This window comes from Meles meles, chromosome 13 (genome assembly GCF_922984935.1).
Source record: "Meles meles chromosome 13, mMelMel3.1 paternal haplotype, whole genome shotgun sequence".
In the NCBI taxonomy this organism is placed as follows: domain Eukaryota; kingdom Metazoa; phylum Chordata; class Mammalia; order Carnivora; family Mustelidae; genus Meles; species Meles meles.
This window is the reverse complement of record NC_060078.1, coordinates 34865385-34893211: the sequence shown is the minus strand read 5'-3', so window position 1 is coordinate 34893211 and position 27827 is coordinate 34865385. Positions and strand designations below refer to the sequence as shown.

The 27827-nt window shown below is 34.9% G+C and overlaps 1 protein-coding gene across 4 annotated transcripts in view; it reads right to left on the bottom strand.

The window, feature by feature from the left end:
- The window catches only part of ADK (adenosine kinase), a 538475-nt gene that overhangs the window by 171056 nt on the left and 339592 nt on the right, over positions 1-27827 (bottom strand). The gene's annotated exons all lie outside the window — the stretch shown is intronic.

The window sequence follows — 27827 nt, the reverse complement described above, 5'->3', positions numbered from 1 at the left end:
TATACTTGGTATGTGCCATTATGCTAGAGTATAACACATTACTTATTTCATATTAGATTTGTATACTCAACACTGAAAGAATTCTGGGAATCCACATAAGAAAAAATATTTCAAAGGTCTCATTTAAGACAATAATTACATTTAAATTATGGAAATAGTAATGAAGTCAGATTGGATCTTTTTAACTTCTTATAAATAGTTTGGATTCTTTTTTTTTTTTTTTAAAGATTTTATTTATTTGACAGATAGAGATCACAAGTAGGGAGAGAGGCAGGCAGAGAGAGAGAGAGAGGAGGAAGCAGGCTTCCCGCCAAGCAGAGAGCCTGATGCGGAGCTCGATCCCAGGTCCCTGTGATCATGACCCGAGTGAAAGGCAGAGGCTTTAACCCACTGAGCCACCCAGGCGCCCCAAATAGTTTGGATTCTTAAAAGGGACATACTATTTATTAAAAAATGAAATTAGTTTAGAAATGAAATTAGTTCACTAAAATCATAGCTTGTTAACTTATGCCTAAAATGAATTCTTTAGAAAGATTCTGGTTGAAATTTTCAAATAATTAGAAAATAATTCAGTGATAATAAAAAATATTAATTAAAATTTTATGTCAGGAAAGGTATATTTTAAAACGCTATTTATCTACATCTTAAAAGTGTTAATAAAAACCTTTTAAAAATAGATTTATGCCTTCTAGATAAAAGTATAAGCAAGGACATGGGTGCTACATAGGAAATTGATTTGAATGGTGCACAAGAGAGTGAAGGAATACACAAAGAGCAAAAGAAGATAAAATTGGAAAGGACAGTTAAGTCAAGAATGCAAAAGGCCTTGAGTGGCAGGTGAGGAGTTGATTAGGTGGGGTGGGAATACATGATGGGTAATGAAGATTTCTCTGAAAGAAAGGAATAACAACCTTATATGAAAATTTAAAGGAAAGTGAATTTGGACAACAACAATTCAACAATAGTCAAAAGCAGAAAAGAAAAACATAAAGTAGAGAACAAGAGGAAGGCAAATGAGGACAGTAAGTGATGACAGAAATCCAACAGGGAAAATTTTAAGAAGATATTTAAAGGTACCCAATGCTATCAATGGATAGAGAAAGAATGAGCAAAACCCACTGGATTTGACGATTAAGAGAAAGTACTTATGGGATAAAGGTAGAACAAACAATCAAAAAAGTCAGCTGTTAAAGAATGAAAGAATGGTGAGAAAATAAGGGTAAAGGTTAAAAATTATTTTGGAAGATTTATCAATGAAAAATAATAGACTCATCTGAAATTTACTGAGTGTTCCAGGCAATACACTAAAAAGCTTTATGTATATTAACCCAGTTGTTATCATTTTCCTTATACCAAACCTATGAGGTAGATACGGTTATTCTCATTTTTTGATGATAAAGGCAAAATGTCCCCCCGGGTCATACAGTTTATATTGTGATGGAGCTTAGATTCAAATGATGAGATATAATACCCCTAATTTTGAACAGGTAATTGAAAAGAAAAGAGAAGAAAGATATTTTACTGGGGGAGAGGAGTGGAAGAGTTGTTTTTAAGAACAATGTTAAGTTGGAGTATTTTTGATCGTTAAGAAGAAGGATCTACTGCAGAAAGAGAAGAATGAAGAAGCAAGACAGGGAGGATGATTAGAAAGAACAAGGAACCAGAGAAGTTAGGGCAGTGAGAACCAGCAGGAAAGAAGAGTTAGCTTATAAACGGAAGAAATAACCTTGAAAATGTAAAGGAAATATCTTTTAAAATGGTAAAAAGGGCTACTGAAATATTCAATTACAACTGAGGGACTAACCACTTCCATCATGTAAACTTTAAAAAGTTTAAAAAGAAAAAACCATTTTTTCCTATTACTTGCAAATTGAATATTAAAAGAATATTTAAAAAATTAACTATGAGGTAGGAGTCCTGTATACTTGGACTTGCAGGGCTTATTGCCCTTATGAATTCCGAGATATTAAGAGAGAATTCTACAGTACAATTGTTTCTTATTGCTAATGAAATTCTAATAAAAATGTTTCCTTATTATAACACAGTATCTTCTCATTGTTTAAAAACCCCAATCCATTAATTCTTTACCGATATTCAACTGTTCTAAAAGGTAACACGTCTTAGTCTTAGGTAACATTATTTTTTAAATGTTTTCACCTTACTTTTTTAACCAACTACCACGTCACTTGCGAACACTGAACAGCCAAGCTGTTTCCTTTGCTATTTTTGTCACTTGGAGAATTAAAATGAACAGTTTATATAGCATCTTGTCTCCATAGTAATATGTATGTACTTGCTTTTTAGTCTTTCATTTAATGAGGAGTGTTTAAAGCTAACCTCCCTCCCATTTCTCCCCAAAGTGTTCCGCATGAAATAAAAACCTCCCAGAGCTAGCATTCTGCCAGCTGTGGATTAACCACAGACAGCCATAGAATGGTCTACACAAATAGTAACCTGGTCAAATAATTAGGCTTCTCACCAACTTTGGACTGAAAATTTGATCTGTGCTAAAATACATCTGATTGTAATTTAAGGTACTGAACAGTATGCCCCTGGAGTCCAAATTTGGCCTCATTCCAAATGTGTGTATGTGTGTTTTACTTTAAAATGCAACATAAGAGTATTGTGATGTGGACAATATAACTTCCATTTTGTCAGTTTTACAAAGAATATATAAAAACTATCAACTTTTAAATGAGGAAAATTCACAATTTAAATTAATTCCATTTTTGAATAGCTTCTTGTTTTACTTTAAGTAAATATTTAGTATTTAAACAATTTAGGATTTGTGTTCCGTTATAGTGCAAAGACTTAAAATGGATGCCAACCATAATTTTTCTTCCTAGATTTATATCCTTTGCTAGGCCACACGTTCTAGACTGTATTATCACCAAAAATAATAACAGTGCCATTATAAATTTTTTTAAAGTGTCAGGTTTGCAATAAAAACAGGTTGATAGTTTATATGGCTATAGTTTAGAAAAATAATCAACAAATTCTTGTGATTTTTCTAATTAGGGATTTCAGTCTATATAACAGTTTGACTCTTCGTCCCTTTGAGCACCTCAAAACAAAGCAGATTCTAACATTTAAGAGATCTGGTAATATTAATCAGTATTGAGAGTGAGGCAAGACAATTTTATCTATTAAAATGATAAATAAAACAGAACTAGAAGGTAGGAATAGGAGTGATGGGGAAAGACTAAGGCAGAGCCAAAGAACCATTTTTGCATAGCCAGACTTAATGCTTAGAAATCTCAAATACATGTGTTTGAACTGCACAGGTCCACTTATGCATGGATTTTTGGGGAAAAATACAGCACAGACCTATAAATGTGTTTTCTCTTCCTTATAATTTTCTTAATAACATTTTCTTTTCTCTAGCTTACTTTATTGTAATACGTATTTAATAGACTGTTTATATTATTGGTAAGACTTCTGGGCAACAGTAGTTAACTATTATCAGTAGTTAAGTTTTGGGTGAGTTATATGCACATTTTTGACTTTGCAGGGTGTTGGCACCCCTAACCCCTGTGTTCTTCATGAATCAGCTGTATATAAATTTGTCATCCAACTACTCTAAGGGTTTCTTAGTGTAGTTTGAATTTTTTTAAAGATTTATTCATTTATTTATTTGACAGAAAGATAGAGAGAGAGGGAGTGTGAGCACAGGCAGGGGGAGAGGGAGAAGCAGGCTCCCCGCTGAGCAGGGACCATGCGGTGCTTGATTCTAGACCCTGGGGGATCATGCCCCAAATGCAGACACTTAACTGAGACCCAGGCGCTCCTCTTGGTGTAGTTTAAACGCTATGCAGGAGGATGTAAGAAATTAAACTGTTTAATATACTAAAGGATAAGAAAAGGAATTGTTCTTCTTGTTCTTTACCAGTATTTACTTTAATTCAGGAAAATGTTTTGGGGTTCTTTTTAATTGTCCCACCTAAGAGCACAAATCCTTTTTATTATTTCCATTAACAATTATCTAATGAATAGAGGTGCGTGCGTGTACACATGTGCTCATATACATTGTAAGTTCCAGGGATTTTTAGAACTATAAAAATAAAAGCAGACAAAAGACCACGAAAAATGTCTAAAGTAAATATGACACAGGGTTAATATGTTTAGACTATAAAGAGCTTTAAAAATAGATGAAGAATTAAACAAACATGAGGACATCAATAGATAAATGAGCCAAGAACATGAAAATTAATTCCATTAAAAGTGAAAAAGAAATATCCATTAAAAGTGAAAAAGAAAAAGTAAATAAATATATAGACAACTGTTCCTTCCTAGCAATTAAGGAAACAACATGGTGAAGAAAGTTTCCTCAGTGATGAAGAAAGGTTGGCGAAATTCATACATTAATACTGTTGGTGTGAGTGCAACTGACACTTTTTCAGAAAATAATTTGAAAATACACATGAGGAACCACAAACAAATTCATACTCTTTGATCCAGTAATTCTATTTTGAGAGTCTACTTTAGGGAAATAATCTAAAATATGAGAAAATACTCATTCATGAACATATCAGTATACTATTTGTTTTACTCAAAACCTGGAAACAATGTAAATATTTAATGATTGACTATTTCTAATTTTTTTTTAAGATTTTATTTATTTATTTGACAGAGATCACAAGTAGGCAGAGAGGCAGGCAGAGAGAGAGGGGGAAGCAGGCTCCCTGCTGAGCAGAGAGCTTGATGCAGGGATGGATGCAGGGCTGGATCCCAGGACACTGAGATCATGACCTGAGCCAAAGGAAGAGGCTTAACCCACTGAGCCACCCAGGTGCCCTATTGACTATTTCTTAATAGGCACAAAAGAACTGGCATATTTCTTCTACTTTTCCACTTCAAATCTGGCTGTTGATTGTTTAAAATGTGGCTGGTTAAAAAAAAATGTGACTAGTTCAAATGAAGATCTGAATTTCAAATTTTATTTAATTTTAATTTAAATATAAGAAGACATGTAGCTAATGAGCACGTGCAATGTGCTCTAGCTAGTGTGACTATGGAATCTGATTTTAATTTAATTTATTTAAATGTAGAAATAGAAGCTCTGGATAATATTTTTCTGCTAAACATAATTTTATTGCTTTGATAGGGCTACATTTAATTTTTATCATTGACAACTGAGTGACTGAACTGACTGCTGTAAATTTAAGATAGACACCAATTTTAAAGGCTTAGTATGAACAAAAGATTGTAAAAAATATAATAATTTTATATAATTATGTGTTGAAATGAAAAATTTTAGATATATTAAGTTAAATAAAACATATTATTAACATTAATTTTACCTGTTTCTTTTTACTTTTTCAATGTGGCTACTAGAAAGTTTTCAACTATATGTGATTTATATTTCCACTGGACATTGATGCTCTAGAGAATACTTTGAAAAATTTTAAAATTATGATTATGGAAAAATTATGATCAAAAACTAAGTAGAAAAGTAGAAAATGTTTATACCACATAAATGTTATATGAAGCATAAAGCATACAAACAGTGTGTACAAAATATGGTTATAAACTACACTAAATCAAAAAGAAAAAACTGAAAGAGAATACACTCAGAGTAAAATGGTTAAATGTGAGTAGAAAAATTACGGATAATTTTAATTTTTTTATTTTTCAAATTTTAGTGATGCCATTAAATTTTCTTCTGATAAAAATTATTTAAAAGACAAATTATTTTGTTTCTTATAGTAAATCTCTACACAAACAGATGTTTATTAACGGAGAGAAGCTTAATTCAAGAAACAAGAGTCAGAACAGATAAACAGCTGAGAGTAAGTCTATTTTACTTCTATAAGTAGATGGCAGAAAAAAGGAAAAAACTAAATATGAGACTGGTGGCTTTGGTAAACCTAAATCACTATTTATAATAGCAAAAGAGAAAATTAAGAAGGAAGTGTGGTAACAGAAAAATATTTAGTCAACTGAAGAGTGCCCCTAAACCCAGACTACCAATGATGAGAGGGCTGAGAATTCCAGATGCTGTGTCTGGAGACATACCACTGTTGTCTGTTCTAAAGAACATACTTAGTCTGTTTTCCATAGCATGAGGAAGGTGCCAAAGAAATACCTTTCAGAGAATGAGTTTGAAAGAATGAACAAATGAGAAGCAAAAAAACAAATACAACAACCAAATAGCATGTTTTCTTTTTAATAGGATCTACATGTTCTATAAATCTCCCAGAGAGTGTGAAATGTATTTCCTTATAGGAGAGGGAGGATCTAATATGAATTATGACAAAGCATAGTTCCTATGTGCTTGTGAGGAAAATACTGACTTTGACAACATCAAGATAATGTATAAATCGTTTATAATTACAATGTTATGATATGCACTACTTCATACCAATGACAGCAATAGAATCACTAAAAGAAAGCCAGAACAAATGCATTAGCAAATACAAAGACTGAATATAATGGAACAATGGAAAAAAATAATTTACCTAGGCCTTCCCACCTATATGGCCTCCTTTTGGAAGTATCAATGAAATCACTCATTCTACATATATTTTAGTCTTTTTAGGGATTAAAATACCTGCAATCTTAACTATTCTATGAATGCAAAAGTTAGCTTTTCTTCCATGTGAAATAATCCCCTGAAAAAGCATGTAATAGGAGGCAGCAAGACAGAGTGGGAAGAAGATAGGTTTTAGGGGGACATACATAGGATATTAATTACAGCTTTCTGGAAGTGAAAGGCAGTGTCAGGCATCCTGCAAGTCCATTTCTAGGGGAAAAGATAAGGCAAATGTGGTAAATGCACACTATTATATAGAGATTAAAAGCAATAAACTAGACATATATGCATGAGATTGGACAAGCTATATAGTTCATACTTTTATATATTGTGTATAATGTAAACATGCGCCTAAAAATGATACGTTTTTCTAGGATATAAAACTCATATCAAACACATTAGAGTTCCCATGGTGTGAAGAGGAATGGGATTAAGGATCAGGAATGATAGGAAAAATAAAATAATAGGAAAGGAAACATGTCTAAATCAGATGAAAATAATCTGACAGGATTTATTCAATTCTCAGCACCAGAGAGTTTAAACAAACCAGTATACTTACTTGCTTGCTTATTTATAACCAAATTAACTCAACATGGGGCTTGAAATCATGACCGTGAGACCAAGAGTTGCTGTTCTACCGACTGAGCCAGCCGGATACCCCAACAACATATTTCTTTTCAACAGTTTTGCCAATCAGACTACTATTTAACTGTGCTTTGGGGTTATGTAACCTCCCTAGGCCTCACCTCATTGTTCTCATCTGAAAATTGGGAATGGTAATACCTATCAGTGTCACCGTAAGAACTAAATGAGTGCCTAATATGTTTGTCATGTTATATGCGCCTCACACGTTTCCATTTTATTATTACTATTTCTACAGTAATATGAAGAACATTAGAAAGTTCTGTTTTGTTTTTGCATGATGGTGAGTTCTGCAGTTATAACTCTTAGTTACAATACTGAACAAAAGTATGCTCTTTAACGATATACAGTTTGGTATTTCCTTTGAAATAGAAATACATAAAATCCATCATTCCCTTTCCAAAAGCTTTGCCTCCTCTCTTTCCTTGATTTAATCATCCTATATCCTGCTGACAGATTAATCACCCTAATCACTCTTCTTTTCCTAGCAAATTAAATCCAAATGCCTCACACCCAAGCATTCAAAACTCTCCACAAAAATACTCCATTTTCCACATTAAACCAGCTGCAACCTCCATTACTCTACAACATATGTCCTTGCTTCAATCATACAGAATGATTTGTTTCTTCCAAAATGAGCCTTCTGAGTCTTTATGTGGTTCTATCAGAAATATCCACTACCTCTACCTGTTGGAATTTTACCCCTCCATCAAGGCCCATTTAAATCTAAATTTAAATATGAATTTCATCCCACAAATACCTAACTACATTCCCACCAAGAGGTACTCATTCCTCTTTGAACATCCTTAATATGTAATATGAATTTCATCTTGTTTATTTTTAAACAACTTGCATTTGCCTTATCTCCTTTACCTGACTGTAAGTAACCTTAAGGGCCAGTGTATTATTTTTAAAATATTTGCTCCAGTACAAAGCACAGTGTGTAGAGTATACAGATAGTTTAAAATTTTTATTGAGAGTCTATCTTTTGAAAAAAAGAAAAGAAAAAAGAACTGCTGCATTTTCACATGCTAAGAAAAGAGTATATTCATTTCAGAGTTGGACAACTCTTTAGTTCATTTTTTTAAAAGATTTTATTCATTTATTTGACAGTGAGAGAGAGAGAGAGAGAGGGAACACAAGCAGGGGGAGTGGGAGAGGAAGACACAGGCCTCCTGCTGAACAGGGAGCCTGATGCGGGGCTCAATTCCAGGACCCTGGGATCGTGACCTGAGCCAATGGCAGACAATTAATGACGGAGCCACCCAGGCACCCCGCAACTCTTTAGTTCAGAGGATCTGAAACTTTGTCAGTTCCCAGCACCCTTAGGGTATAAGTAATTTTTTTTCATGGTGCTGTAAGATAGGCCTAACAGTTCTGGTTTTTTGTTTGCTTGTTTGTTTTTAACGTCCAAATAACCTAAGTACAGATAATTCTAACTACTTAACAGCTGGTTTGAGAAAATAATACATACAAAATTTACAAAACATTTTTTACTTAAAAAATAACCACAATACTTACTAATGGGATATGTGTACAACTCCTTAAAGCCTTGGATTCAAATTGAATAATGTAACCCTCATTTCCTGTTCTACCCTGATATTTAGGAGGTACTTGTTTTTTTAAACCATGGCAGCCAATCTCAAAACAGGATATCATCCTAAGGAAGGAAAGGAATGTATCACTATCTAATGTTGTAATTGTGTATTACTCTGACATAAAATATTTTTTTTTCCTTTTTTTTTCATTTTATTTATTTTTTCAGCGTAACAGTATTCATTCTTTTTGCACAACACCCAGTGCTCCATGCAAAACGTGCCCTCCCCATTACCCACCACCTGTTCCCCCAACCTCCCACCCCTAACCCTTCAAAACCCTCAGGTTGCCCCAACCTCCCACCCCTGACCCTTCAAAACCCTCAGGTTGTTTTTCAGAGTCCATAGTCTCTTATGGTTCGCCTCCCCTCCCCAATGTCCATAGCCCGCTCCCCCTCTCCCAATCCCACCTCCCCCCAGCAACCCCCAGTTTGTTTTGTGAGATTAAGAGTCATTTATGGTTTGTCTCCCTCCCAATCCCATCTTGTTTCATTTATTCTTCTCCTATCCCCCTACCCCCCCATGTTGCTTCTCCATGTCCTCATATCAGGGAGATCATATGATAGTTGTCTTTCTCCGATTGACTTATTTCACTAAGCATGATACCCTCTAGTTCCATCCACGTCGTCGCAAATGGCATGATTTCATTTCTTTTGATGGCTGCATAGTATTCCATTGTGTATATATACCACATCTTCTTTATCCATTCATCTGTTGATGGACATCTAGGTTCTTTCCATAGTCTGGCTACAGCATGGAGGTTCCTCAAAATGTTGAAAATAGAACTACCCTATGACCCAGCAATTGCACTACTGGGTATTTACCCTAAAGATACAAACATAGTGATCCGAAGGGGCACGTGTACCCGAATGTTTATAGCAGCAATGTCTACAATAGACATAAAATATTCTATAGCACTCTTGTGAATTTGCTGCAGTACCCTGGGGTGTCTCATTGCATAGTTTGGGAACTACGGATTTAGTTGAAGAAAATACCCTGATGAGCACTTTTATTTGAAAGAACTGAAGTTCTTCTTGGGTATGATTCAGAGAATTTAGAAAATGGAAATAATTTACTCTATACAAGAGAAGTAAATCTGAGTATAAGGATAGCATTCTGGGGAGCAGAGGTAAGAGGATTTTATAGAAATGCATCCTGACTAGATGATGGCTGTGGGGTACCCTGAAAAGAAAATACAACCAATGAAAACTTGCCTGTGGCTGGGATGTCCTAACGACTTTTGTAATGATGATACCTAGTAATCAATTTTCATTTGTTTTCTAACCTACATAGTGTTATAATCCCTCTCTGCTAACTTAAACCTCCCATAAAAATTAGTTCTTCACCTTCCAAATATGTGCAAATAACTTTTTATTTTATGCTCAATTAAGTTTGAAAATAATTATTTAATTAATTTAATTATATATTTAATTTAATTATTTGAATTTAATTATTATTATTTTTGTCCTTAAATCCAGTGTTTAATGTCCAATCAATTTCTTAAAAAAAATTTTTATTTATTTACTTGAGAGAGAGAGAGCAGAATGAAAGAGAGAAAGAACACAGGAACAGGCTGGGAGGGGCAGAGGGAGAGGGAGAAGCAGACTCCCAGCTGAGCAGGGAGCCTGACCCAGGGCTCAATCCTTGGACCCTGGGATCATGACCTGAGCTGAAGGCAGACTTTTAACTGACTGAGCCACCCAGGTGCCCATAGCCAATCAATTTTTAACTCTGTAGTAACTCTTACAACTATGCCATCTTTCTCATTAATATAACATTAGTAATAACTTCCCATAAATATACCCTCATTACTTTATAAACACTACTGTAACAGTTTCCTGTTTCGGCAAAATTCCTTTGCTCAAAGACCTTAAATGGTTCATTTCCTAATAATACATTTAAGTTCCTGACAGGGCATTATAAATTCTCTAATCTGTCTTTCCTATATTACCTCTGATAATTCACCTTCATGAAACTCTTATTCTGATCACATGGGCCTTCTATGTAGCCTAAGTAGAAATCCTATATTTTCCTATGTATCTTTCATTTGCTGGTGATATTTATTCACTCTCTAGAATCTGTTTTTAACTTCTACTTGGCCAACAAAAGTAAGGGCTGGCAAATGTTTTCTGTTAAAGGCCCAATAGAAAATATTTAGGTTGGTGGGGCATATGATTTCTACTGCAATACTCAACTCTGCTATTGTACCACTAAAGCAGTTATAGACAATACATAAAAGACTGAGGGTGGCTGTGTCTGAGTAAAACTTTATTCACAGTAATAGCCAGTGGGTGAAATCTGGCCCAAGGGTCATACTTTGCGGACTCTTGAACTAAAGGAAAAGAAAGAAATACATACTACTTAGTGGAAATAAAAACAACCACTAAGATAAAAAAAGAAAGTTGGTAGAGAATATTAGCAGGAAATCCAATGTTGGGCAATAATGAGATTTAGCTTCCTCTTAATAATAAACAGTGAAGACAATGAAGGTTAAAGTAGGTTTAGAGAGAGAATGAAATCATAATTACATTTCCTAATGTCCTATCTTGAACTGAGAACATCTATTTTCTGAAGCTAGCACTAAGACAACACAAGTCGCTCACACCGGAGTGTGACACCCAATTTCAGTAGGATACTGATATCTTGTTTTGGTAGTTGTTGCTACCCGTCTCCACCCCTCATTCCCACTCAGTGCTTCTCCCTAGAAGTAGAGGAAGTGTTGGAATGTGTTCATAAGGCTAACCAATGTTTTTGAAGACAATTCTTGAATTTTTAAAAACAAGTCATAATTGGAGTGCCTGGTTGGGATCATGAGCTCGAGTCCCATGTTGGGCATGGAGATTACTAAAGAAAACAAACAAATCACAATTGTGGTAGAAGGTTGAGGTTCACAAACCAGGCAACTGCAGACTACAATTAAAATACAGGGTGGCTCCTTTGATTGGCAAGGTGTTCCAGAGAGGAGTGCTCTTTCAATTCAAGCTTTGGTCTGCTTCTTGGCAAATTACTAAAATAAACACTGCTAATCTCGCTTTTTAAAAGAATAAGTGGCACAAATGAGCTATCTTTATCTTGATTTTTATGCAGAAATAAAAACTGGAGTAGTATGTCAATGTAAAATGTAAAAAATAGCAACAGATAATGTAGTAGAGCATGTTATAGTTTAAAAAGAGAAATGACTAGACTAGAAATTCTAGCCTAGGTTTTAGACAAGCTACTTTGAAACACTCAAGCAATATATTTAATCTTGATGAGCTTTGCTTCCTTCTATTATAACAGACAAAAGGTTGGCCTGATGATCTGCAGTGGCCCTTCCATCTCAAAAATAACAATTCAGGGATGTGTGACTATCTCAGTCAGTAGAGCATGCAACTCTTGATACTAGCATTTTGAGTTCAAGCCACACACTGGGTACAGAGTTAACTTAAATAAAGAAGACATTAAAAAAAAACAACTCAAGTTTAAAATTAACAACTGTTAACTGAGGTGAAATTCATATAACATAAAATTAACCATTTTTATTTACCTTTTTAAAAGATTTATTTATTATTAGAGAGAGAGAGAGAGATAGCATACGTTGGGGTTGGGGGAGAAGAGTAGGCAAAGAGGGAGAGAGAATCTCAAGCAGACTCCCTGCTGAGAGCAGAGCCCAACTCAGAGCTTGGTCCTATGACCCTGAGATCATGACCTGAGACAAAATCAAGAGTTGACACTTAACCGAGTCATCCAGGTGCCCCCAAATTAACCATTTTAAAGTGAACAATTCAATGTCATTTAGTATATTAACAGTGCTGTACAACCATCACTTCTGTTTAGTTTTGAAACATTTTCATCATGGCCAAAAAGAAACCCCTACTCATTAAAAAGTTACTCCTAGCCACTGGCAACTGTTCATCTGTTTTTTGTTTCTATGGATTTATGTATTCTGGGTTTTCATATATCATACATTATATGATCGTTTATATCTGGCTTCTTTCACTTAGCATAACATTTCTGAAGTTCATTCATGTTGTAGTATATTGTATATTTATTACTTTTTTTGGCTGAATAATATTCCATTGCAAAGATATCTCAAAATGTGTTTATCTATCTATCTGGTTAGGGACATTTGGCTTGCTTCCATAACTCATTTTTTTCCAGAATATTTTTAGAAGCAATAAATAATATACACATACATATCAAAAGTATACTTCAAAGACAGGAAAGAGCTAAACTGTCAATAAATGCACTTACACTGACCCTGACATTTTCTCCTTTGTGCTGTCAGCATGTCAAAAGGAAAGGATTGCTTTTAGACTTGAACGAAATTTCTTTATTGCTGAAGCCAACTCTGATTGCTACCTGATTTGTATCCAGCCACTCACAACAGTAGCACAAGAAGTTAAAAAAGGTATAGAGAACTCATGACATAGCTATGAAAACTTTATGATACTGAAAGTTTGTATGTTAATGAAATATTATTTTTCAGATCATATATTACTTAGACATTGTCTTCTGGCTATTACTAAGTTATATGATTTGTTACAATTCTTAAGTGACTAAAATACATTTTTAATACTGATATAGGACACTAGTTTTCTTTCTTTTTTAAAAAAGAATTTATTTATTTATTTGACAGAGAACGGAGAGAACATGAGCAGAGAAGCAGCAGAGGGAGAGGGTGAAGCAGGCTCCCAGTTAAGCAGGGAGCCCAATGTGGTGCTTGACCCCAGGACCCTTGAGATCATAACCTGAGCTGAAGGCAGCCAACCACTTAACTGACTGAGCCACCCAGGCGTCCCTAGGACAGTAATTTTCAAAATGTAATTCCTGAATCAGCAGGTTCTTACCACTAGGAACTTGGTAAAAATGAAAAACTTAGGTCCCAACCCAGACCTATGCAATCAGAACCTGTGGGTCTGTTCTCACAATCCCTTCAGGTGATTTTCATGCATGTTAAAATATGAAAAACACAGATCTAGAACAATATAAAAGAGCCATTCATTATCGTTAAGGCTCTTATCCAACATAGAGAAACTAAAAATCTTTATGAAAATGGCAAAAGGGGACCCACTAAAAATATAAAACCTGTCTGTAGTGAAAGAAAAATAGGTTATAGCTTTTAGTTCTAAGAGGTAACTCTAGTATTATCTAGATAAAAAATTAGGATTAATTCAAGATATGTCTCCTGAGACCAGGGAAACAAAAGCAAAAATAAACTACTGGGAACTCATCAAAATAAAAAGCATTTGCCCAGAAAAGGAAATAACAATACTAAAAGACAACCTACTGAATGGGAGAAGATAATTGCAAACGACATATCTGATTTGGTTAGCATCCAAAATATATAAAGAATTGATACAACTCAATACCAAAAAACCTCAAATAATACAATTAAAAAATGGGCAGAAGACATGAATAGACATTTCTCCAAAGAAGACATACAGTTGACCAACAGACAAATGAAAAGATGCTCAACATCACTTATCATTAGGGAAATGCAAATCAAAACCACAATGAGATATCACCGCACACCTGTCAGGATGCCTAAAATCAAAACCACAAGAAACAAGTGCTGGCGAGGATGTAGAGAAAAAGGAACCCAATATACACTGTTGGTGGGAAAGCAAACTGGCGCAGCCACTGTAGAAAACACTACGGAGGGTCCTCAAAAAATTAAAAACAGAACAACTGTATGATCCAATAATTATATTACTGGGTATTTACCTAAGGAGTGTGAAAAATGTAATTTAAAATGATATATGCATATGTTTATAGCAGCATTATTTATATTAGCCAAATTACAGAAGCAGCCCAAGTGTCTGATGACAGATGAATGGATACAGATGTGGCATATGGGGTGCCTGGGTGGCTCAGTGGGTTAAAGCTTCTGCCTTCAGCTCAGGTCGTGATCCCAGGGTCCTGGGATCGAGGTCCGCATGGGGCTCTCTGCTCAGCAGGGAGCCTGCTTCCCCCTCTCTACCTGCCTCTCTGCCTACTTGTGATCTCTGTCAAATAAATAAATAAAATCTTAAAAAAAAAATGTGGCATATATACATAATGGAACATTATTCAGCCATAAAAAAGAACGAAATCTCACCATTTGCAAGAACATGGATGATCTAGAAAGTATAATGCTAAGCAAAATAAATCAGTCTCAGAAAGACAAATAAATATGATTTCACTCATATGTAGAATTTAAGAAACAAAGCAAAGGGGGAAAAAAAAGAAACCAAAAACCAGACTCATAATTATATAGAACAATCATACGGTTATCAGAGGTGAGCTGAGTGGAAGGATGGGTAAAATAGTGAAGGGGATTAAGAGTACACTTATCTTAATTTTAAAAAAATTTTTAAAAAAAGAGTACACTTATCTTGATAAGGACTGAGTAATATACAGAACTGTTGAATCACTATATTGTACACCTGAAACTAATATAACACTTTATGTGAACTATAGTATAATTAAAATAATTTTTACCAAAATTAGTTTACCTATAACTATGACACTGGTCTGAGCACAGTCACTCTACTATTATTTTGTCCATTTATTGGGTTTCCAAGTTGTTTCTCTTGAAAAGAGGGTTCTGCAGTTAAAATATTTAAAATTAAACCTTAAAGGGGTGCCTGGGTGGCTCAGTGGGTTAAGTCTCTGCCTTTGGCTCAGGTCATGATCTCAGGGTCCTGGGATCAAGCCCTGCTGAGCAGAGAGCCCGTTTCCCCTCTTTCTCTGCCTCCTTCTCTGCCTACTTGTGATTTCTCTCTCTGTCAAATAAGTAAATAAAATGTTAAAAAAAAGAACAAAAAGAAAGAAAAGAAAAACCTTAGAGAGATTGGTGTACTTGTCCAAAGTCATACAACTAATGATTTGAGGAGGCACTAGAATTCTAGTCTCTTACCTCATATATTTGCTTATTTGTTTACATTCACTCATATTATGTTCTATAAATAATGAGACAACTTAAAAAAATAAAAGATCAAGGAGAATAAAACTCAGATTAGGTTAAGTTTGGGGGTAAAATGAAATACACAGCGCAGAGCTCTTGAATTAACTCTGAATCAAGTTCTAAGTTTCTTAGTAGCCAAAGCAAAAAGGAAGACATCCAGTTATCTGGCTTTCATTCTTGGAGAGATGAAAAATAACATTTTTGTACTAGAAACATTTTTTTAAAAGATTTTGTTTGAGCAGGGAGCAACAGGGAGAGGGACAGGAAAAGGAGTCTACCTGCTGAGCAGGGAGTACAACATGGGGCTCCATCCCAGAACTCTGGGATCATGACCTGAGCCAAAGGCAGATGCTTACTGACTGAGCCAGGCACCCTGAGAAACATTTGGTTTTATTTTTTTTGTAGAAACATTTGGTTTTAAAACATACTTCTTAAAAGGTGCATAATATATGGAACACTAATTAATATAGAGGACTTTGCTATCTGCAACAACTTCTCAATAGCTAGTTCAGTCTATTTATTGTAACATTCTTCAGTAAAAGACTATAGCCTTGATATCAACACAACTCAGTGAAAGCAATGCAGGGGGGAGAAAAGACCAAGTAAATAATTCTCTGATGTCTGAGCATAAAACCTGGAGCTTTGAGAGTAAGAATAGACTCTATGTTCCTTACTTAATGCTCTCTCAATATCAATTCTCCAAAGCAGGGTGAGAAAACAGTTGAAGAGTAGACAATTTGAGGCTGTACTTTCTCTAAGAGTCTTCTCATTTGGTACATATTCTGTAACACCAGGCCACCCACTCCATTATATAAAGAATAATCAAATTATTTGTCATGGAAATCTGAACAGTGGTAAAATCCTTATGATTTATATTAGGTAAATGTCAATATAAGAAGATATACATTACTGTTCTTTAATACAATTTGCTCAAAGATACTTTCACCAACTATTCTAGGTAGTGCTACAATGTACTCAAACTTGTCACTTTTATACGGCTTTATTTATTTTTAAAACATAGCATTCATCACTATCTAATGTTACGTTATACATTCACTATTTTATTTGTTCTCTCTACTATTGGAATGTAGTATCTAGCAGGGCAAGAACATCTGTTTTATTCATTATTGCATCCCTAGAGCAATGCCTGGCATGTAGTTAGAAAAATATTTAAATATTTTTTGAACGAATGAGTTTACTTAGACTGCAGAGGGGGTGGAAAAAGAGATGGTATAAAGTTAAAACATACTAATCTGAGAACAACAGATAGCTGAAGCAATGGCTACTACCTATGTCTTATCTCTCTCCAAGACCATACGGAACAAGGATGGAAAAATAAATCTACAAAAAACACGCCCTCACCATAACCTGAAGACAAAGAGAATGCCCGAACATCAAAATAACTACAATTAAAAAGGGAAAAACCACCAAGTTCTGATGTAAGATCTCTTACATTCATGCCCCCCCACCATGCTATCATGAGGCCTTGTGGAGGGCAAAGGTAGTTTGAGTAAAACTGTTGGGTAAAGAGAATTTGGTAACTGGGCCTAAGGTCAAACTAAAACTACTGTCAGAAAGATAATATCCAGGGGCGCCTGGGTGGCTCAGTGGGTTAAGCCTCTGTCTTCAGCTCAGGTCATGGTCTCAGGATCCTTGGATTGAGCCCCTCCATGGAGGGAGCCGGCTTCCCTCTCTGTTTTTGCCGGTCTCTCTGCCTACTTGTCATCTCTTTCTCTCTGTCAAATAAATAAATAAAACCTTAGGAAAGAAAGAAAGAAAGAAAGAAAGAAAGGTGATATCCATCCTAAATATGAAAATATTTAACAGGTATCCAAATAGATCCAAGGAGGAAATTAAAAGTACATTACTTTAAAGGGATATTCTTTAAAATGCACATTTTCTGAGGAAGAAAAAAAAAAAGGCAAAAAAGAAGCCTCTTTGGCAACTGAGCAATGAAGATGAAAAGAAGGAAATGGAAGTTTTAAGAGTTTTGAAAGAGAGCACAAAGTTGGAGAGCTCACAGTCCCTAACCTATTCCTGAAGAAAAATACACTGAAAACAACTACTATCTCCACTCCACAAAACAAATCCACCAAAGAATCTGGACTTTGATATACTGATGGAAGAGGGTACTGTTTTTACTAGGAATCATTTAAAGACCATAATACAGCCCCCCCCACCACCTCCACATACACATACCCACACTGACCAAGAGAAAGAGTAACAGATAGCTACCAAGCATCAGAAATGAAAATCAATACTTATCAACTGAGGAAAACTCCATCAAGGAAAATCAATCTGAGGCAGAAGAAAATAACAAGGCAATACCACAAAAGGAATGAAATATAGTCAAACAAGCATCTGAAGATATGAAAACCCATCATGAATCTGAAATTCCAAAATTAAGAATAGAAATAAACAAAACAACTGAAAGAGAGTTGACTGAACTCAGCAAAAGGAAAGGAAGACAGAGATAAAATCAATTCAGAAATGAAGAATAAACTACAGGGTGCCCAAAGAAGAATAAACTCAAATGAAAATTTAATAAGGGACACTGAAGAAAGGCAGGAAACTAAAAGAGAATGAAAATGAGATAATAAGGAAGAAAAAAAAGAGTCAGAGAAGAATAACGGAATATAAGATGAAATACGGATATCCCATATTCCAAATTCCAAATATGGATATTCCATTATTCCAAATAATGGAATATAAGACATGGTAAAGAGGAACAATATTCATAATGTTTGAGTACCCCCCCCCAGTACAACGGGACAAAGTTAATATTTAAACTAATATCCCCCCCCCCCAAATTTAAAGAAATAAGACTTGAATCTAAACACTGAAAGGGCTCACTGGATACCAGGAAAATGAACCCATAATGAGCAACTTGTAGATGTTATCAGAGTGAAATTATTACATTTGAAGAATAAAAACCAAACTTCCAGGAACAACAGTCAAATAATGTATAAAGGCGAAATAATTTGACTGGTATTAGACTTTTCAAATCCAACATATGACAAAGCAACAATTGAGCAGCAAATTTTTTTTCTCCCTTTTATTTTATTTTTTCCCCATTTTTAATTAATTTTTTTTTCAGCATAACAGTATTCATTGTTTTTGCACAACACCCAGTGCTCCATGCAATACGTGCCCTCCCTATTACCCACCACCTGGTTCCCCCCACCTCCCACCCCCATCCCTTCAAAACCCTCAGGTTGTTTTTCAGAGTCCATAGTCTCTTATGGTTTGCCTCCCCTTCCAATTTCCCTCAACTTCCTTCTCCTCTCCATCTCCCAATGTCCTCCATGTCATTTGTTATTGAGCAGCAAATTTTTAAAAATTCAAAGAAAGAAAGAGTAAACCAAAGATTTTTATATCCAGACAAGTTTTCCTTTAAATACAATGACTAGAAAAACAGATTTCAATACATAGAATTTAGGTAATTCCTGTGCCCATGAGTTCTTTTGAGGAATCTATCAGAGAAGGAGTTTTGAAATGATGGTAAACATTTAAAAATATAAACATGTACATCTATGGCTAAAATAAAAATAGAGGTAAGGGTAAAAGAGTAAAGTACAAATTTTATATGTTAGGAAAAGAAGAAATAACGTAAGTAACTAAAAGTAAATGTAACTAAAAATGATACAGAAGGCAACAGAATAAAATAAAGGGCTGTTGTATACACAATAGATGAGAGTTAAAGCATACCAACCCAGACAAACCAGACAGTGTGACAGATTAAGTAAAATAACTGGACACTTAGAAAAGGTCAAGTAAGTGTAAGCAAGAGGCCTGCGTGGCTCAGTAAGTTGAGCAGCTACCTTCCTCCCAGGCCATGATCCCAGGGTTCTGGGATTGAGTCCCATGTTGGGCTCCCTGCTCAGTGGGGAACCTGCTTCTCCTTCTCCCTCCGCCCCTCCTCTCTACACACTCTTGCTCTTTCTCTTTCTTTTTTCTCTAATAAGTAAATAAAATCTATTTTAAAAAGGTTTAAGTATAAAGATAACCACTAAAACAAAAATATAAACCTTTCTCAATAAACACAGACTACTTTTTTAAAAATTTAAAAACAAAATTGTGTTTTTCACAAGCAAACTTGTTGAATGAACTGAGAACATTCAAAAAGTCATTTCTCTTGTCTTTAAAAAGGACTATATTTGCTCAACGAGCAACAAATACTACTGTCACTGGCAAATAGTAGGTGATTAATGAATGTATAAGAAATGAGATGACCCTTCATGTTTGGCCAAATGTTGGCAGTATGTTATTTTTATTTAGAAATGCTGCTAAAAGAAATGCCATAATTCGCTCTAATCAAATGGAATATTACCTATCTCAGACCATAAAATACCATTGATTCTTAAATACTTATTTAAATGGATTACATTATTTATTCATTTATTATAACTTCATTTATTATAACTAAAATCATTGGAGTTTCAAGCTAAAGAAGATTTAGGGATCATTTTCTTGAATCCCACCAGGAGAAAACCAGACAAACATCAACCAACTGACTTGCCCAAGGATCAAAAACAAAATAAAAACAAAGAAGTATGTAACTAGGCAGAGATGAAAGGTATTGAAATCTTTGGCCTTTTGGATTATTTTGAATGGGAGATTGAAGTTGGAATACTGGATCAAAGATTTATATTTCTCTAGCATTATGGAAATAACTGAAACCATTAAAGCTTAAGTTAGGCTCTGAAGCTTTGTTCTAATTGTGGCAGTGTATTCTGGAGATCATATGCTGCATTGGGATATAATATGGTACCATCTAGAAATAAAGAATGTAAAAAGACAAAAGATTACATTTTCAACTGCAATTTTCTTCTGTATAATTAAATTTGTGGCTGCTGGTAAATCCCTGGCAATATTTTGTGGGTTAACATAGTTCTATGTTATCATTAATTACATAATATATACCATATGTTGAACCTATTTAGAGTAAGTATTTAAGTATCTTTATAGAACCACATTGATAAAATCAATATTGCAATGAATGCATAAAGAAGTTTTTATTTCCTCAAACATTTTTATCTAATTTGGAAAATCTCTTTTAAAACATGCTTATTTTTTTTTACTTACTGAAATATTTTCCAAAATCAGAATAAAGAAAAGGAGAAATTTGAAAAGAAAGAAAAAATAAAGGGAAGGAATTTTAAGAATATAGAGTATGATTGGCAAAATGATTCATTTTCAGAACTATTGGTTAAATGCCCCAATGCTTGCTGGGGGAGGTGGGATTGGGAGAGGGGGAGCGGGCTATGGACATTGGGGAGGGGAGGCAAACCATAAGAGACTATGGACTCTGAAAAACAACCTGAGGGTTTTGAAGGGTCAGGGGTGGGAGGTTGGGGCAACCTGAGGGTTTTGAAGGGTCAGGGGTGGGAGGTTGGGGGAACAGGTGGTGGGTAATGGGGAGGGCACGTTTTGCATGGAGCACTGGGTGTTGTGCAAAAAGAATGAATACTGTTACGCTGAAAAAATAAATAAAATGGAAAAAAAAATACAGGCTCAAATATTATTATACTAAGTTAAAAATGATGTGGGCTATTTGTGATTTAACAAACTTATAAAACTCAAATCATTTTAAATGATTTTACAGAATTTCTTAAAAAAGCATTTCAAACCCCCCTATATTATTCCTACTTACGCAAGACTTTTCTCTACCTGACATTTAGTGGTTTCAGTAAATTAGATCACGTCTTAGGTCTAAAAAAATTCTGTGCATTCCATTTTAACTAGATAAAGTGGAAATTGGTTTAATTCTGTGAGTTAGCATTTAGTAGTTATACAAAGAACTTGGTTGATCCATCACACTGTGATCCAACTGGAGAATAATCAGAAAATTATCCCATCCTGCTCTGAGTCTGGCATAGTAACAGCAGCATTTTTAGATCTAGATATATCCCTATTTCAAAAAATGCTATCAAAACCAGGTTGCAGAGGGAAATGATTTCATAACATCAGAATTTAATTCAAATTTAAATATTCCAAAGGTTTTTTTCTCATATATGTACACACACACACACACACACACACACACACAAAGTCTAGTCCACTGAATATATTATATACTAAGGGTATCTGCACCCTTCCTCAAGTCATTATCTCAGCTGGGAATAAGTCTCCTTTCCTCACTTCTCTAATCTCTACCCAAAACTGATGACCTTCCTTAACTGATATGAATTTGCTGAATTTATCTGAGTAGTATTGTTTTATGCCTATCATACAAGCTTTCTCCTAAGTATATTCTAATGTGTCTTTTGACTTGATATCTACCTTTTATATTGTAGAACTCAATATGATTGAAAGGATGATTAAGCATATAAGCAAAGTGTTCTTTTTAATTTATTTTTTTAGAGGGAAAAATGGAGAGGAGGCAGAGAGGGGCAGGAAGAGAGAGAATCCCAAGCAGTCTCCATGCCCAGTGTAAGCCTGACACAGGACTCGATCTCATGACACTGAGGCTATGACCCAAGCCAAAATCAAGAGTTGGATGCCCAACCGACTGAACCACCCAGGTGCCCATGTAAGGAAAATATTCTATATGAACTTTCTTGCTATAAAATATGTAATTATCTTCTCTCTGATTCAAACTATTACACTGTAAACTCAGTGGCAGTTCAGTCTTACACTGTTACTTATTAAAGATCCAGGTAAGGGGCGCCTGGGTGGCTCAGTGGATTGAGCCGCTACCTTCGGCTCAGGTCATGATCTCAGGGTCCTGGGATCGAGCCCTGCATCGGGCTCTCTGCTCCGCGGGGAGCCTGCTTCCTCCTCTCTCTCTGCCTGCCGCTCTGCCTACTTGTGATTTCTCTCTCTGTCAAATAAATAAATAAAATCTTTAAAAAAAAAATACTAAAGATCCAGGTAATAAGATCAAGAACTATACCAACAGCAGCAGCTATACTCTTTAGAGTATTATATGTGCCAGGCTCCTTTCTAAGGGCTCCAAATATATTAACTCATTTAATCATTACTAAAACACTAAGTGTTTTAAAAACACTAAGTGATAGGTGCTATTATTAGCCTATTTGATACATTTTAAAATTAAAATACGGTTAACATACAATGATATGTTTGTTTCAGGTGAACAGTATAATGATTCACCAATTCTATACATTGTGAGGCGTTCATTAAGGTAAGCATGTGCGCGCGTGTGCGCACACGCGCGTGTGTGTGTGTGTGTGTGTGTGTGTTAAGAGAAGTGTACTCTTGATACCCTGTATTTCCACCCTCCTTCCTTGCCACGCCTCTGGAAACCATCAGTTTGTTCTTGGTATTTAAGAGTGTTTTTCTTGTTTCTTTTTTTCCTTTATTTATTTTGTTTCTTAAATTTCACACGTGAGTGAAATCATACAGGATATATCTTTTATGGACATATTTCACATAGCACTGTAACTCTAGGTCCATTCACGTTGCTGCACATGAAAGTATCTCATTCTTTTTTATGGTCGAGTAATATTTCCATTACACACACACACACACACACACACACACACACACACACACACCTCATTTCTTCTTTATCTATTCATATATGGATGGATGCTTGGGTTGTTTTCTTATCTTGGCTATTGTAAATAATGCTGCAATACACACAGGGGAGTGTATATAATTTTCAATTGGTCTTTTTGTCATCTTTGGGTAAATATCCAATAGTGTGATTACTGGACATAGGATGGTTCTACTTTTAAGTGTTTTTTTTGTTGTTGTTTAAATATTTTATTTATTTATTTGACAGAGATCACAAGTAGGCAGAGAGGCAGGCAAAGAGAGAGGAGGAAGCAGGCTCCCCTCAGAGAAGAGAGCCCGATGTGGGGCTCGATCCCAGGACCCTGGAGGACCCTGGGATCATGACCTGAGCCGAAGGCAGAGGCTTCAACCCACTGAGCCACGCAGGCGCCCCTACTTTTAAGTTTTTGACGAAACTCCATACTGTTTTTGACTGGGGCTATACCAGTTTCATATTCCCAACGGGGCATGAGGATTCTCTTTTCTCCACACCTTTGCCAAGATTTGTTGTTTCTTGTGTTTTTTATTTTAGCCATTGTGACAAGTGTTAAGTATCTTATTGTAGTTTTGATTTGCATTTCCCTGATGATGAGTGATGTTGTCTTTTCATGTGTCTGCTGTCCACCTGTTTATCTTCTTTCAAAAAAGTGCCTATGTAGGTCCTCTGCCCATTTTGGTATTGAGTTATATAAAGTCTTTATACATAACCTCTTACTGAATACATCATTTACAAATATCTTCTATTCAGTGGGTTGTCTTTTGTTATGTTGATGGTTTCCTTTGTTGTACAAAAGCTTTTTCTTTTGGTATAGTTCCAATAGTTTAATTTTGCTTTTGTTTCACTCACCTGAGGAGACCTATCTAGAAAAAATGTTTCTATAGCTGGTATCAAAGAAATCACTGCCTATTTTCTAACCAATAAATATTTTCAGAAAATTTCATCCAAAAACAGTAGAATACACATTCTTTTCAAGTGTGGGAACCTTCTCCAAAACAGATCAAATGTTACAAAGAACAAGTCTCAATAAGTTAAAAAAGACTGAAACCATACTGTACATATTTTATGACCACAATGGTATGAAACTAGAAATCAATCACAAGGAAATATCTGGAAAGAACACAAACTCATGGGGGTTAAATAACATACTACTAAACAATGAATAAGTCAACCAAGAAATCAAAGAGGAAATAAAGAATACATGGAGACAAATGAAAACGAAAACACAATGGTCCAAAATCTTTGGGATGCAACAAAAGCTGTTCAAAAAGGGAAGATTATAGTAATAGAGGCCTACCTCAAGAAACAAGAAAAATTTCAAACAATCTAACTTTACACATAAAAGATAGAAAAAGAAGAACAAATAAAGTCCAAAGCCAATAGAAGGAAGAAAACAATAAAGATTAGAGTGGAAATGAAATCGAGATCAAAAACACAATAGAACAGATAAATGAAGCCGGGAGCTGGTTCTTTGAAAAGAACCAATAAAATTGATAAACTTTTATCCAGACTTACTAAAAAAGAGAGAGAGAGAGAAACAGAGAAAGAGAGAATTCAAATAAATAAAATCAGAAATGGAGGAGAAATAACAACCAATACCACAGAAATACAAAGGATTATAAGAGAATATTATGAAAAATTATATCCTAATTAGATAACCTAGAAGGAATGGCTAAATTCCTAGTAACATGTAATATCTCAAAGCTGAATCAGGAATAAATAGAAAATTTGAACAGACCAATTACTAGCAATAATATTGAATCAGTAATCAAAAAACTTAGCCCCCCCAAACTAAAGCCCAGGTCCAGACAGCTTCACAGGTGAATTTTACAAAACATTTAAAGAAGAGTTAATACTTATTTATGTCAAACTATTCCAAAAATAGAAGAGAAAGGAAAACTCCAAATTCATTCTACAAGGTCAGCACTACCCTAATACCAAGAACAGATAAAGACATTACAGAAAAAGAAAACTACCGGCCAATATCTCTGATGAACACAGACCCCAAAATCCTCAACAAAATATTAGCAAGCTCAATCCCAAAGTACTTTAAAAAGAATCATTCACCAATATTAAGTGGGATTTATTCCACAAATGTAAGCGTGGTTCAATATTTATAAATCTACCAATGTGATACATCACATTAACAAGCCAAAGGATAAAAACTGTATGATCATTTAGATAGATGTAGAAAAAGGATTCGACAAAGTACAACATCCACTTATAATAAAAACTCTTAGTAAAGTATGTTTAGAGGGAACATACCTTAACATAATAAAGGCCATATAGGAAAAATTCACAACTAAAATCGTACTCAATGATAAAAAACAGAGAGCATTTTCTATAAGATTAAGAACATGACAGCGATGTCCACTCTCACTATTTTTATTCAACACTGTACCAGAAGTCCTAGCAGCAACAATAAGACAAAAAAGAAACAACAGACATCCACTTAGGAAGAAGTAAAACTTTCACTATTTGCAAATGACATGATACTATACATAAAAAAACCTGAAAGACTCCATCCAGAAAACTACTAGGACTGATATATGAATTCAGTAAAGTCATAGATAGGATAGAAAATTAATATATAGAAATGTGTTGCATTTCTATATCCTAATGATGAAGAAGTAGAAAATTAAGAAAACAATCTCATTTACAACTAGACCAAAAATAATAAAATAACTGGCAATAAACTTAATCAAGGTGGTGAAAGATCTGTATTCCAAAAACCATAAAATACTGAAGAAAGAAACTGAAGATGACACAAACAAATGGAAAGGTTCCACACTCATGGATTGGAAGAACTAATATTGTTAAAATGACCTTAATACCCAAAGAAATCCACAGACTTAATGCAATTCCCATCAAAATACCAACAATATTTTTCACATAAGAAGAACAAGTAATATGAAAATTTGTATGGAACCACAAAAGACCCTGAAAGGCCAAAGTAAGCTTGAGAAAGAAGAACAAGTGTAAGGTAGCACAATCCCAGATTCCAATACATAATACAAAGCTAGAATAATAAAAACAGTATGGTACCTGCATAAAAATGGCACACAGATCAGTAGAACAGAATAGAGAGCCCAGAAATAAACCCATGTTTATATGATCAATATATAATGGGAAAAGTTTACAAATGACGCTCAGAAAACTGGACAGCTACATGCAAAAGAATAAAACTGGACCATTTTCTGTACCATACATAAAAACAAACTCCAAATAAATTAAAGACCTAAATGTGAGACCTAAAACCATAAAACTAGAAAATACCCCATCTATTTGATATTTGAGAAGTGAGGCTCAGATATATCAAATGACTCATGTAAGATCACATATTTGCTAAGCGGTAGAATCAGGCTATAAATCTGGACTGTCTTAGCCTATAAGCTTAGCCATGTTGCTATTTTTCTAGCAACTATTCCTTCCTAAACTGAAGCATAAATTCACACAAGAGAATATTCTTAATAGCAAATAATACATTTAGTATGTGCAAAAAGTAGGTTCAAATCAGTTTAATTACTATAAAATACTATAAAAAATGGCTTGCTATAAAACATTTACACCTAACCCTTTCCTAAATCAAACTGCATTATTTTCAATAATATTATTAATTTTGAGGGCTTTTAATTTTTCATCAAGCTATGATAATCAATGTTTACAAAACCACTTTAAAACTATAAGGCAACTATTTGAGATGCATGGATGGACCTGGAGGATATTATGTTAAGTGAAATGTTAGACTGAGAAAGACAAATAAGATACGATTTTACTCATATGTGGAAACTACAAAAAACAAATGAATAAACAAACAAAAAGCAGAATCAGAACTATAAGTATAGCAGAGTACTGACTTCCAGAGGGAGGGCTGATGGGCCAAATGGGTGAAGGAGAGATGGGTGAAGGGAGTGGGAGATACAGGCTTCCAGTTATGGAATGACTAAGTCACGAGAATAAAAGCACAGCACAAGGAATATAGTCAATGACATTGTAATAGTGCTGCATGGTGAAGGATGATAGCTATACTTGTGAGAGTAACACAATATAAAGTTGTCAAATCACTATGTTATTATACACCTGAAATTAATATAACATTGTGTATCAACTAATGCTTGAAAAAAAATGTCTACAATAGCCAGACTATGGAAAGAACCTAGATGTCCATCAACAGATGAATGGATCAAGAAGATGTGGTATATATACACAATGGAATACTATGCAGCCATCAAAAGAAATGAAATCTTGCCATTTGCGACGACGTGGATGGAACTAGAGCGTATCATGCTTAGTGAAATAAGTCAATCGGAGAAAGACAACTATCATATGATCTCCCTGATATGAGGACATGGAGAAGCAACATGGGGGGGTAGGGGGATAGGAGAAGAATAAATGAAACAAGATGGGATTGGGAGGGAGACAAACCATAAATGACTCTTAATCTCACAAAACAAACTGGGGGTTGCTGGGGGGAGGTGGGACTGGGAGAGGGGGAGCGGGCTATGGACATTGGGGAGGGGAGGCGAACCATAAGAGACTATGGACTCTGAAAAACAACCTGAGGGTTTTGAAGGGTCAGGGGTGGGAGGTTGGGGGAACAGGTGGTGGGTGATG